This window comes from Ictidomys tridecemlineatus, chromosome 12 (genome assembly GCF_052094955.1).
Source record: "Ictidomys tridecemlineatus isolate mIctTri1 chromosome 12, mIctTri1.hap1, whole genome shotgun sequence".
Lineage (NCBI taxonomy): Eukaryota > Metazoa > Chordata > Mammalia > Rodentia > Sciuridae > Ictidomys > Ictidomys tridecemlineatus.
In genome coordinates this window covers 6,883,662-6,898,367 of record NC_135488.1, presented here as the reverse complement: position 1 = coordinate 6,898,367, position 14,706 = coordinate 6,883,662, and positions in this window count along the sequence as shown.

Here is a 14,706-nt window from a genome sequence, read left to right as displayed (position 1 = left end):
CTCCTCCTACCTCACAGGCCATGCTGTACCTTTGGGAAGACTGTGGCCTCATGGAAGACATACCTGGGTTCAGAGCCAGCCCCAGCCCTCAGAGTCCACATGACATTGTTCACCCCGCTGTTCTGGGATGACTGCTTCCCTCCTCTGTGGAAAGCCACAGCAAAAATATCAGAGGGTGTCCCGGGATAAACCAAATGACTCACCTTGAAATATGATGCTGTAAACACACAGTCACAGAGTCTGTGTTAAGCCTCTTTGAATATCTCAAAATGAGGACACTGTGTGATGTCCCAGTAGTGAGATGTCTTTTTCAACTGGCCACCACCACTGTTCATTCTACAGAAAGCAGAACCCTCTCTGCACTGTAGGGTTCCACATGACTGGAGTTTTGGGACTATAGTGAGCAGAAGCATGAACCTGAGCATTCAGGGACAGCAGGCATGGACATGTGTAATCATGAGCAGCTAGAACAGAAGCTCATAGTGCTCAGATGGGAAGGGAGAAATTCCTGATCTTGGATGGCTTTGATGGAAGCTCCACATTTCTGATCCTGGGTGAAAATCAGGTGGCCAAACACCAGGGTCATTGAGTCTTGGTTACTGTGAATTTCTTGTCTGTGAACCCACCCATGAGAACACTTCTCCTTGGTACTGCCTTCTTATCCCAAGGGTGTTCTCTTTTTCTGTAATCTTATTCCTCGTGGTCATAGCCAACAGAGGGCAACAGAGAAAACACTAGGCTTTTCCCCCAAATCATTCATTGAAACCTATCCTTCGCTTTATGGTCTTAGGGTCCATCCCTAGCTGCTATGGAGGTCCCACTGGTGACTGCAGGAGCCAGCCCAGAATCTTCTGCTGTCCTTAGGATCGCTAATCTCTTTAACTTCAGAGAAATTACAGTCTTAAGCATTTTGGTTTAAAACGTGGTGACCACTGTCCATCTCTCTGGCATCCTCAGCACTATTGTGAGGAATTCGAAGGACAGAGGTGATGGTCACACAGGAGCTCTAGTCCTCTTTCTCTCAGTTCTGACTGGACCTCACCTCTCAGGGAACAACAGGAACTCTCCCACTTCTAGCACCAGCTTCACAAATGATTGTATCTCCAGAACTTGCAAATAGTTTAGGTTAGACTCTCCATTTAATACAGAAATATATGGCTTGGGATGTGAGGAGGAGATGACTCAGGCGTCAATAGTGAAGTAGAGAATCAGTCCTTCCAGGATCTGCATTTATTCCCTACATCATTGACCTCCGTACGATAAGATAATGAAAGACTTAAACTTCCTTTCTTTTTCTATAGTATGAAGTTCCAACCCAGAATACCTAACGTGGCTACCCCATACTCTATGAACCCCCATTCTCCTCAGATGTGATGATCTATTCAATCAGAAGTGGAGTTGTCATCTCAAGAGGGGATGCAGATGAGCCTCACTCTCCCTTTCTTCAAAACCTCCCTGTGACCTCAGAGCCTGGTGCCTCTGAGCAATGCCCTCAGCAGGTAGAGGCAGCAGGAGGAGCAGTTGGGGCAGCCCAGCCTCACATTTCTGCTCCCTGGGGTGTTATGTAATGGCCTGTGTCACCTGGAGCCTGAAGATGTTTCCAATTATTATTTCCATACTATAGACAGTAATAATTGGCAATGTATCAGACTCCAGGATGCTGATGGTGAGAGTGAAATATGTTCCAGATCCACTGCCTCTGAACCTCAAATCTGGGGACCCCAGATTTCAGATTGGATGTACCATAGATGAGACACTAAGGAGCTTACCTGTTTTTTGCTGGTACTAGTTTAAGTAACTGCTAATGGCATGACTTGCCAGGCACATGATGGTGACTCTTTCTCCTCAAGATTTAGACAGGTAGGATGAAGACTGGGTCATTGTGATGTCACATCTGGTACCTGAAGTTAGACACATGAAAATAAATATATGCACAATTAATAGTGTTATAAGAGGATTTCCCTCAAGATCCCATCAGCACTGACTACACTGTGATTAGTAAATCCCCAGTGCTGTCCCTCCTTACCTGAAAGGCAGAGCAGCAGAAGCCCCAGGAGCTAAGCAGGGGCCCTCATGGCCATGCTGTGTCCTCACTGGGACTGATTCCTGCACAGGATGTGAGCAGCCTCTTAAGAAGTCTTCAGGGCAGTAGGGTGTGCTATTCACATGTGCAAATCAGCAGGGCTGGGCAGGCTGGGCACAGCTTCAAGGCAGTCTCCTCTCGGTCACTCGGGACAGAACCATCATCCCCCCTTGTTGCAGGGCAACACAGATATTCTGCTTCTCTCTGGGGCCACAAGACCACCTCTGTCTATCACCCATGAGTAGCTTATTTTCTTGATCTCTTCCAAGCTTAGTGCTTGCTTTTTCCCATCTATGACAGGGGTTGTCCTGATGGCACAATCCCAGACACGGCAGGACAGTTTACCAGCTACTTTCCATTACACTTTCAGAAACCACTGACACAGAGAAGCTTTCTCTTTGCTCTCATTCCCCAATGATTATGATTTGAAGTAGAGAGGCAATAAGAAAATATGGGGAGTCACGCTTTATAAGGGAGGGTGTCATCTTCTTTTATTCAATCTCATGACTACAGCTAAGAAAGTTGTCTTCCTCCTTTTATAAATTCTCTGTCAAACTACTTCCACCTAAAGCTAAGGATTATCTTCCTTCCCATCTGAGGAGCATGAGCTTCCTCTCTAGCTCAGCTTGAGATGATATATGTGCATGACTTGTATTCCCTGGCTGCTCAGAATATTGCTCCTCTGTCAACCCAAGTCATTGCCTTCAGAAGCAGAGATCCTATGTCCACCAAGTGTCACTGATATTTTTTTTTGTGTTCCCTAAACTGCATATTCCACATCTCAAATGTCAGTCAGCTCCTAATAGAACTTGTTTATCAGTGCCTGTTTTAGAACAATGGGGACCAGGCAGGGTGCAAGGGAAGCATGTGGGTGTGTGAATCCCTCCATGGGGACTTGCAGCCTCAGTGGGGTCCTGAGGGTGTCCCCAAATGGAAGAGTGGTAGTTTTGTCCAGGTATGGGTATTTTGTCCAGGTATGGGTACTTTGTCCAGGTATGGGTGAGACAAAGACGACACTTGGAGGGATAGGAGTCCCCTGCATAGGAGACAGCGCAGGCATGATGAGAAAGACACCCATGCAAGGAGACAGATATGATGGTGGCCAAAGAGGGATGTCAGAGTAGAGCAGGTGGTGGGTATGTTAGAGAGAGTGGGTGCAAGGAGGGGTAGGTGAGGTTGACAGCTGGGGACTGGTTTTTAACAGGGGGGATCATTATGATTTGGATGTGAGGTGTTTCCCAAAAGTTCATGTGTGAGAGAATGCAAAAAGGTTCAGAGGAGAAATGATTAGGTTGTGAGGCTCTTAAGCCAATCAGTAAAATAATCCTCTGTTGGTATTTGCTGAGTGGTAACTGTAAGCTGGTAGGGAGTGGGTGGAGGAGGTGGGTAATTCAGGGCATGTATTTAGTGTATGTATTTTATATCAGTCAAGTGTAGTCTCTCTCTCTCTCTCTCTCTCTCTCTCTCTCTCTCTCTCTATCTATCTATCTATCAATGTATCTTTCTATCTTCATCTCTATCTCTTTTCTGTCTCTATCTCTAACTCTCTGCTTGGTGATCATCATGTGAGTTGCTTCCCTTTGCCACACTCTGCTCTCAAGTTGTTCTGCCTCTCCTCAAGTCACAAGAAATGCAGCTGTTTGAGAACTCTGGAACCATGAGCCCTTATGTAAAATCTTTCTCCCATAAAATTGTTCTAGTCTGATCCTTTGGTCACAGCAGTGAAAAAGGTGATAAACAAGAATTGATCAAAATGCCAATTCATTTATGATAACTAGATCCAAGATTCTCAGTGTTACAGAAAGGAGTTACTTACTTGAAAGGAGGCTACTTGAATAAAACCTATGATTTTAGACCATAATCAAAGATATCACTGTATACTCACTACTCTGGTAGAGTAAAACATAAACACCTTACAGAATTAGATATATATATCTCTGTCTGTTAGTACATACATAAATAGATAATTTCCCTAGACTAGAATAAATAGTCTTTTAGTCTCAAAAATACCCATGGTTTCTAAATATCATTATTCTTTTGTAAAAAGAACCATCAATCCTTGAAGAAATGTCTATCACAGAATCTAAAATAGGAACATGGAGATGGAGCCTGTCCATCTGAGAACTAAGTTACACTAAAGGAACAAAGTGGTAATAGCCTATCAAAAGAGAAATCAATTTCAATGGGACTCCAACTAGCTACACTGGAAATATTTGAGCATGAAAAGAATTAATGATGAATATATGTTATAAACCACTGAATAAAGTATAAATCTATGAATTGATACATCTATCTTAATAAAGAAATGGATATTCAAGAAGCATCAAGGATGTTGTCCACAAATCCCTTCTAATTGTGAAGGATGAAGGTCAATGTGCAGCAGAAAATTCAGGTGACACCACCTGAATCAGGTTCATAGCATTGCCTCTGGACATTCCTGTGTAGTATAGGCTGAAATGTTGGCATTGTGACCCCAGTGACTCAGGGCATGACAGATTGGAGACAGGGTGCTAGAAATAATAACTATGTAAAGGGAGATCTTCTGTCTGGTTTAATTCAATATACCTGGTGGCCTCATAGAAAGAGGAACTTAGAACTGAGATAAACCAGGGAAAGACCATGTGACACACAGAAGGACAACCCCATGGAACTCAGAAAGGCCTCTGAGTAGAAAAGCTTGCTGGTAACTTCCTCTCTACCTATGGATCGTACAACTGCTAGACAATACATTTTTGCTTTTCAAATCCCAGTCAGTGGTCCTTGCTCATATCAGCACAGCAGGTACACTACCACAGACTGACTAGTGAAATGTAATCAAGAGGGGACAGCAATTACTACAGGGGACATTCTATATGGAAATTGGTGTTCTCTTCAAAAGTGACAAGGTCCTGATGTTCAGGGGAACACTGCAAGTGTTCCTGACTGAAAAAGTCTGGAGACCTGCCACTGAAGATTGTGTGTGAACTAAAACAGCAGCACATCCTGACCAAAGGCAGATGGGACAGTGACAGGATTTGAAATGGACTTAATAACTGGATGCACAATGTGCTGAGGCTGATCTTTCAATTCCTTGTGGTGTTGGATTGTGTAGGAGGACGTCATCAGGAGGAGACACATGGTAAAATGTGGTGGGCCATCAGGTCTAAGCTGACTCTCAAACAGTGTCAGTTGGAAAGAAGAACTTTGTGCTGATCATAAATATCTGTAAGTTTGAAGTTTCCTCAAAAATATTCAAATATGAAACATCTATTCCTGAAAAAGAGAAAGGTTTTTCTTATCACTTTAAAATAACCCTGATCAGTTCTTATTGCAATCCGCTATTGTCTGTTACCAAGAGATAAAGCTGGAGTCTTCATCCCCAAACTTGTGATATTAGGAGGTGGTAGAACATTTAGAATCTGTACCTACTCTAAGCTCCCTAGATCAGTGGGGGCACTGCACTCAGAAGGAGTGAAGGCCCTTCTCATGTTACCACAGCTAGTTTCCAGGAGGATGGCTTATGTAGGCCAGCCTGCCTACTCCCTCACCCATCTGTCCATTGGACCAGCACAGAGATGTTATCTCTGACAGGTAAAACTTCTTCCTCCATTGCATCTTTGGAATAAGACTGGAGTAATTGTCTCCCAAAACTATAATTCTGCCAAACAACAATTGAGAGCTTTGGAAGGGGAATGCAGTAGCTTGGAACAAGGGGGTACGTGTTGGCTCTCCCACTTCTAACTGGGACTCTGATTTGAAGAACCCACAAGGAGATTATAGTTTAAGGAGGACTGAGTACAGATCAGGGGACACAGTGAAAATGATTCACTCCTCTCTTTCTCTGTAAAAAATCTCATGTTTTAAGAAAAAAAGTTAAGGAGGAAAGATTAAGGAAGAACAGAGTGATCTCCACCAAAAATAAATATTGGAAGAAGTACAAGATGGTCTGCTAAAAGTGGGTCCAGTTTGTCCCTCTAAATGGTGACATAGCACAGATTCTGGGCACTAGCCTCTGTGTTGTGTGGACTCATGAAGCAGGAGAAGGATGGAGTGAAAGACAATGTCCTTTCTAAATAGATGGGTCATGGGACAAAGGCCCATTAATGATGCTGCATGTGACTTTGTTTCCCAAAAAGTACAAGAGTTCAACTGCACTTGCTTTTCCTCTCTTCCTCTGAGTCTGTCCTTGCTGAAGGACAGAACCTTGACACTCAGTGCCCCACTTGCCCTGAGTGAGGTCAGTGCTCCAGGGCAGGGTGTCAAAAGAGCAGTGTAAAAAATGCTATTTACTATTTATTGCCTGTCCATCATATTAAAATAAAAATTCCATGAGGCTAGGGTTTCTGCCTGATGCGTTCAAGGCCCTGGGACCAGCACTGGTCATGAGGCTGTTTGTGCACAATGTTATAAACAGTTTTCATCTTGAGTAGGGTTAAGTGAAGATCCATCTTACCAGAAGTTGGGACATGAAGTTGTTACCTGTTACTCCAGGAGGAACCATTGGAACCTGAGATCCATCAGTGACAGAGGGACTGTGGAGGACACAGGATGCCATAGAGAAGCTGGGTGACCTGAAGAACAGTGACAAGGGTGATTCTCACTCAGATGGTGGCTCCTGTTCTGAGAAGTATCTGTGCTGAGGGAAGCACCAGAGGGCTGGGTGGAGGTGTCCCGATGCCTTCTACTGGCCAAAGAGGAACCTGAAGTGTGTATTTGAAGTTTAGAAGAGATCTGGGACAGAGACAGAGGTTCTGCTCTCTGTCCTCATTGTGTCCAGTGACAGGAGCATATTCCATGTAACAACACCACATGTAAATATTTCAATAATGATTGGAGGTTTGTGCTCACCTGCACCGAGAGTGTGATGTAAAACGACTCATTTCTCCTAACTGGAGTAGAGTTGAAAGCGGACATTGATTAGAACATTTCATTGGGAAGGTGGATGAAAAACGCAGCTGCACCTGGATTTCTGGTCATTTCCTTGGCACATAATCACTTCTCCTTTGGTTCTGGCCCTATTTTAGCCTCTCTTACACCTGTCTTCTGGCCTCTCCACACATGCACTTTGCTTTGACACTCTGGTGTTTTACAGGGCCCTTGGGCCTCAAGGCCAGTTACTCAGAGCTCTGTAAATACACTTTCCCTGGAGATAGGGGCTGGGCACAGATGCTGAGCACCAGCAAGACAGTGACACAGCCAAGGTCCTCCTCTGCATGGTGCTCTGGGGCTCAGCTGAGAGGGTCAAGTGTAATCTTTACAAAGGTACACAGTGACTGTAACGTGTACAAAGAAAAATCATATAAACCAACCCAATTCTTTGTTAAGAATCAGAAAATCTACATTTGAGAAATATTTTAATACACTGGTAGTGGGTGTGTGGTCCTTGTACATTGTTGATTGCAGGGACCTGTGGGGACCTTATGATGATCAGTCTCCAGGCTCCCTGGCTGTGTCTGCCCAAGAGGGGGTCACCACCAGCAGCAAGTCCAGCCAGTATTTTTATTTTTAATATTTATAGATGGGCACAAGAACTTTATTTTATTTTACGTGGTGCTGAGGATCAAGCCCAGTGCCTCATGCATGCTAGGCAAGCACTCACCTCTGAGCCACAAGCCCAGCCCCTCCAGCCAGCATTGTATCCAACCAGAAGGAAACCTTGGACTAGGAAGAGCAGAGACCTGACCCTAACTGCTGACATCCACCAGGGCCCTGGGGCCCCATAGAGGTTCAGTAGCAGTCACTGTCTTCAGAGATGGAAGTCTTTCTACCAAGTGCTCATTGACGCCCTTAAATGTCCTGTGATTCCTAAGTGTGCATTTCTGTCATCACCAAGTATATAGCAGTTCCTTAAAGGACCCAATTCTAATGGCTGTTTTAGGACTGCAGGACTCAAGCAAGGCGAGGGAGAAACATGTGTGAGTGCAGTCTTATTGGTCCTGAAGGTGCCACTAAATGGGGCTAGTTGTACCTTTGGCTCACTGTGGGCATCCAAGAAAGAGGGAAGGGCAGAGTACTCAGAGGGATGAGGTGCCTATGTAAGAAACGAAGTCCAGCATTGTGAGGGGGACACTCTATGAAGCACAAAGATATAGATGGCCAGTTAGTGGCCAGTGGTCAGCAGGTGTGTGAGTGTGTTGGGAGGAATGGGGAGAACCTCCAGAACCCACATTTCCCTTCATTCCCTGCTAAACTCTTTTTACTTGCTTACCTGCTTCTTTATCTCTTTACCCTGCCAAAATTGAGGGGCCCTGCATGCACCCATTAATAACTCTGCTCCATTCTGAACTAGAAGAGATTAGAAAAGATAAGAATATGCAGGTTTCTGGAACTTTGTAGATTCAAGGGTGTCAATAAGGAGCATTGCAGAGAGGGAACCTCCCCTTCTAAAGGCTTTGATCTGATTACCATATAATACAGAGGAGGAGCTGTAATCTGTAAATCCAAGGAAGATTAAATGTGGATATAGATAATCACAAGCATAGATAAGTAGGTCACTCTTATTCCTCTGGTGAACACAGACACTTTCTTACCTTGGATGAATTGGATGTATGTAGAGGGACAAAGCATTCATGGACAATCTCTTGCTTAGCTGGAGAAGCCAATAAGAGTAAATGAGGGCAGATCCTGCTCATTCTTATAAATTGTGACTCCCCCAATATTTACATTGGTTTTCTCATTCACAGTAAGGGTATCAGGGAAATGGACCAAAGAGAAGCTGGTGTCATTTCACTAATATCTGCGGGTTTTCAAGCAACCCTCATTTAACTTACTTGCGGTTAGTGGATTTCTGTCCTGACTGACAGCCCCTGTCAAGATTAAATGTAAACCAAGGAAGCACAGGGACACCTTCCAGAGATCAAGTAATACTCTACACTCAGGGCACAAGGAGGATGCTGTCCTTTGTCACCCAAAAGGAGCATATTATCCACAGCCAAGTGCATGGTGACCTGTTTACTCTAGACACCCTTGGGAACCCTGGACCTTTGCTGAGTGACAGATGAGACAGCCCTGCAGCTGTGCCCAGCCTTCCCAGCCCTGCTGATATGCATGTGCCCACAGCACAGCCCACTGCCCTGAGGACTTCTTAAGAGGCTGATCACATCCTGTAAATGAGTCAGTCCCTGTCAGGGCACAGCATGGCCATGAGGGCTCCTGCTCAGCTCCTGGGGCTCTTGCTGCTCTGCCTGCCAGGTAAGGAGTAACAGCACTGAGAAGTTCATCAGCCTACTGTGTTCAGAGTTGCTGGCCAAACATAAAAAATGCCCTTTAATGTGAATAACTTTTGTTTGTTTATTCATATGTTTTCAATGTCAGGTGTGAGATGTGACATCCAGATGACACAGCCTACCTCCTCCCTGTCTGCATCTCAAGGAGACAGAGTCACCATCACCTGCAGAACCAGTAAGAGCATTGACATAGGTTTAGCCTGGTACTAACAGAAACCAGAGCAAGCTCCAAAGTTCCTCATTTATGCTTCAAACGCTTTGCAATCCAGGGTACTCTTGAGGTTCAGTGGCAGTGAATCTGGGACAGATTTCACTTTCACCATCAGCAGCCTGGAGCCTGAAGATGCTGCCAATTATTACTGTCTACAATATGATAAGGATCAGGCGTGCCTGAGGAAGCAGGATAAGCCCTATTCCCAGCAGGGTACACCTTAAACCTGGAACCGCCCTAAACCCAAGGAGCAGGATACTCCCTAATCCCAGTAGGATACACCCTAAATCTGGATCTGCCCTGGTCCTTGAGCAAGGTCACCTTACATGCAATGTCACTGCAAATGATCTGGGTCATCCATGCGTCATACCTACTTGGCAATGGCCCTCAGCACTCACCCAGAATCCAGAGAGAATATTCTACTGAAATTAAAGAGTGCCCAACCCTGTGGTCCTCAGAGCTGTGCAGAAGGCCTGAGGTTGTGTTCTGAAGCTGCCCATGGACTCTAATACTCAACAGGTGATTCTCCTCTTCCCCTGCCTGCATGTGTCACCTGCAGGAGACAATGAATGATGCACTTTTATGACTTCCCAATGTCAAGGAATTGCCTCCACTGAGACATTCTATAGTAAATCAATAAACACCCGTGTTCTGATCCTGAGATTCTAGGAATATTACCTTACATCAACAAAGGGAGGTGGGATTACAGTAAAGATTCAGGACCTGGAGATTTTCCTGAATATTCTGCAGGAGACATGTATAATTTCAAGGGTCCTTAGAATGGGAAGGAAAGATGGTCACAGTCAGGGGATGGGACAATGGTGAGAGGTTTTGAGAGATGGAGGAAGGGGCCAGGAGAAGGAAGTGAGAGAACCTAGGAGCTGGAAGGCCTGAAGCTGGATTCTGTCCTCAGGAGCCTGCAGAAGGCACCCAGCCCTCCTTCCCTTGTTTCCACTCACTGGGAATCTGAGCTCCAGGACCCTGAGATAACCAGCCTGGGCTACTCTAAGCCCAGGAGGTGATCGTGGTCTGTGGGGGCAGCAATAGGGACTGATGCAAGGGAAGGGACAGAGATCGCCTGACAGTGGCCATGCACTGCCCTACCAAACATTGTCACATTACTGTCATTTGGTTTCTACTTTGACATGAGGCAGAAAAACTTTTACCCTAAGAACAGATCTTTCCAGAGCTCTTCTGAGGTAGAAATACCTAGATAAATCTTCCCCACTTGGGGTCTGCTCACAGCACCGAAGGAGAGAGGGGGGTTTTGCTTGCTCTCTGATCACTGGTCTCCATGTCATGGGTATGGATTAGATTCATAGCGGAGAGTAAGATGGGAAGACTAGGTCAGCAATGGGGGAAGGGGGCAGAAAGGAGGTTCAGGGAAGTGCAAGGCACACCCTTCTCCATATCTGGAATGAAGGTAGGTAGGGCAGGGAGGGCTGCTAGGCTGTGTTTTGCAAAAGAGCCTGCAGAGGCCTGAATTTGAGGTCAGATCATTAGGAAGTGGGCAGAAGCAGCAGGAGCTGAGATTCCCTGCCTTCAATTTGGATCCTCTTCTCCTACTTCACAGGCCATGCTGCACCTTTGGGAAGACTGTGGCCACATGAAATAAATACATCTAAAGTAAGACAGACCTGGGTTCAGAGCCAGCCCCAGCCCTCACAGTCCACATAACATTGTTGACCCCACTCTGCTTGGATGACTGGTTTTCTCCTCTGTGGAAAGCCACAGCAAAAATGTCAGAGGGGGTCCTGTGATAAACCAAATGACTCACCTTGAAATATGATGCTGTAAACACACAGTCACAGAGTCTGCATTAAGTCCCTCTGAATATTTAAAAATGAGGACACTGTGTTATGTCCCAGTAATGAGATGTGAGACATCCTTCTTCAACTGGCCACCACCACTGTTGATTCTACAGAAAGAGGAGCCTCTCTGCACTGTGGGGTTCCACATGCTGTATTTTCTACCAGAGGAACATCCAGTGTCCATTTCTGTGGAGCATTAGGATGTAGATGAGGACACCCAGAGCCATAGTCTGGTGTTCCCTGGGCCCCATGGGTGTGAGTTCCCAACACCTGCTGTAAACACCAGTGATTGGTGGTTACAGCAGCATTACTACTGTGCTCCACAGTGTTGTGGGCCAGAGTCCTGGTAGCCATCACCAGGTGTAGAGGTGACAGGGGACAGTGTGTTCCTCCATCTCTAGCTCTGGTGGCTAAATCCCATGACTCTGTCTCATCCTTTATCACCTTTGATTTTTATCCTTCCATCTATGTTAAGTGTCTCTTTAATTATTACCTGATTTTTATGAGGACATTGGGCCTGCATTTGGGTCATGCTTGGTTAAAACAGGATAATCTCTAATATTTAAATAGCCATAATTTCCATTTGCAAAGGCACTTTTCCCATATAAGGTGTTTACAAAATCTTCATGAAGTAGGACCTAATACCATGGAAACCACACTCAATCACAACCCACTCAAAACCAACACCTATGTGCCTACATACACTCCACTCCTCCCTCCCTTTCCCTGCTCCACCCCTGCCCTCAGGAGGAAAGTCCCTTCCCTTCCTAGTTTATCCACCCCACTGTGAACACTCAGGCTCACACAGGAGGACCTTGCTTGGGATTGGCTTAAGTACCTGCTCTGTCACAGTCATCATGCAGAAGGAAATACAGATCTGAAGTGGCTCTTACCCACCTGAGGATCAGTTGTTTCTCTGGAGGCCAGTTTTGCTCTCTAGGGACACTTGGAACTTCCTTGGTCATGTGTCCCCCAGGCCTCAGAGAGGGTTTGCATGGCCCTAGCTCAAACAGGATCTACCTGTGCTTTGCAACCTAACCCTTCAGCTCACTGTGCACAATAGAGTGGGTGAGGGTAGAAGGACGTGAGTAAATTTCCCAAACTATGGTAGTGTCTCCCTTGGTCAAGTTAATGGGTTGTTTTGGAGCATCTTAAGAATGTATTTTCTGGGCATATCCTAGTTCAAGGGATTGAAGACATTCCTAAATTATGAGTACCATGGTCACTTTGGCTAAAGTAAATATCCTTTTACATGAAGCTTCCTTGCTCATGTCCCTGGTTCCCAGGTCAGTGGCAGTGGGTCAGGGGCTGAGTCATGACTCCCAACCCCAGTGAGGAGCTTGCGGGTGCTGCACAGAACTTCTGTGGGTGGGACACTCAGTGGGAACCGACATTGTAGAGCAGGCCTAACAGCAACACTCACATAAGGTTAGCCCTGCTGCTCAATAGAAGAATAACTCCATTATAGGTATTGCTCTGAGTAACCAGAAAGAAACATGTGTCAACTAATCATGATGCACATAACAAAATTTATCAGTGACAAAGAACCTAGAGATACTGAGAGTCATCATGGCTAGCGAGAGTTGCTCGTGGTCCTCTGAACCCCTCAACTGGATCCTAGAGCAGCAATACCTATGCAGGAGAGCCCTTGTCCCCATCTCTGAGAGCTGACCTGCAGGCTGCTCCTCGCAGGTCTAGAATGTTGCCTTTCAGATGCTCCAGACAACCTAGGTCCCCAAATGATGTAACTTGTGAACCAAATTAAATATCTTATGCTGTTATTGCTCTAAAAAGACACCTGCTTCTGCCTCATCCAGTGACAAGTGGGTCTGGCCAGATACTACCTTGTGAACCTCAAGCACTTCTCAAGGGACTTTGTGACTGCTTCTGTTGAATTTCCTCTCTGTGTAAGATGCTGTGTGGAGAAGGATTCTGTGGCTGTCCTATTGTAGGGATGTAGGTCATTTGGGGAGTTATTTCCATCCTTTAATGTTAGGGTTCTATACCATCCCAACCAATAATGCATGTGAAGTTGTGATCATTGTCAGATAGAGAATGCAGGTGGATTTTGTATAAGCAAGGGATGGCATGGTGCAGAAGGACACAGGAAGTTTCCTTCACTGAGGGGATTGCTCTTTAGCAGGTCTGAGAGTGTCACCAGAAACTAAAAAGAAGGAGTGACATGAGCCTGGAATGTACCTGCTGCCTAGGGATTTAAATATACTCCCTGGTGTGGGTCAGGCAGGGTTTCCATCTGCTCAGTCCAAACCACCTGAGTCCCCAGAGGCCCCAGAGGCAGAAGGGTCATCATGCTGAGTCTTACTCTGAGTAGGGAACAGTCAGTGCTCAGCTTCAAGGTAGGTCACTTAACTTGTCACTGAAGGTCAGAGCTGAGAGACCTCAAGTTCTCTTCCAGCTAGTCAGGCTTACCTGAGTACACTGGTGTGGTTAAGTGAGTGAGTGACATTGGACTAGGCAGGAAATGAAATATCTTTTTTTATGGGATATATTTTTTGAATGATAAAAAGTAAAAGGAATATAGTGAGAGTCATTTATTGAAGGAATCAAGTATAGTCATGTCATTCAGAGAATTCAAAGATATTTTAATTCATGAAAAATGGACACTTTTTTAGATATAAAATAAAAATTAATAGACTTATTGTTATGTATGTTTTGTTTATGTTGATATATGCATATATGTGGTTTTTTTGTTTCTTTTGATTTTGTTTTTGTGGTTTTGGGGCAATTGAAACCAGAACTTCCTACATGCTATGCAAATGTTCTATCACTGATCTACATCTGAACCTATAGCTAGATACACTTTAAAGATATTTTAAAATTCTATAATATTCTGTTGCTACTCAGTGATCATAACTTGGGTGGGTCTCTAAAGTGAGAAGGTCATCATCAACTCTAAGGACAACTAAGGAGCTGGAGACTAGTCACTCTGTCCCAGTGCTCACAGCAGGTAGGTCTGAATCTAGGGGTTCTGTCAATCAGCCTCTTGCTTGGCAGCCCAACTCAGTTCTGAGCAGAGGATCAGATGTCCTTACACCATCTATACTCCCAACAGTGGGGAGGCTGGCAAGTGCTTTCTGCTCTCTGTGAAGCCATCCCAATCCCCACAGAGTCACAGTCCCAAACACAAAGTCAGTCCCTCTGTTAGAAGACAGATGCCCTGATGTTACTGTGCTACTCCTCATGCAATTTACCTTCTCAAGCTCATTCCAGGAGACACAAACTTCTGACTCCCCTCAGAATTTATCTCCAGGGTCTGGAAATATCTTTAACACTGATGCAACTTTTACTTTTTATGGGATGTAGACAAATGACTGTTTCTGTTTTTGCCTCATTTTTGATGACAACTGAATGCCTGAGACTCTATATATCCCATCT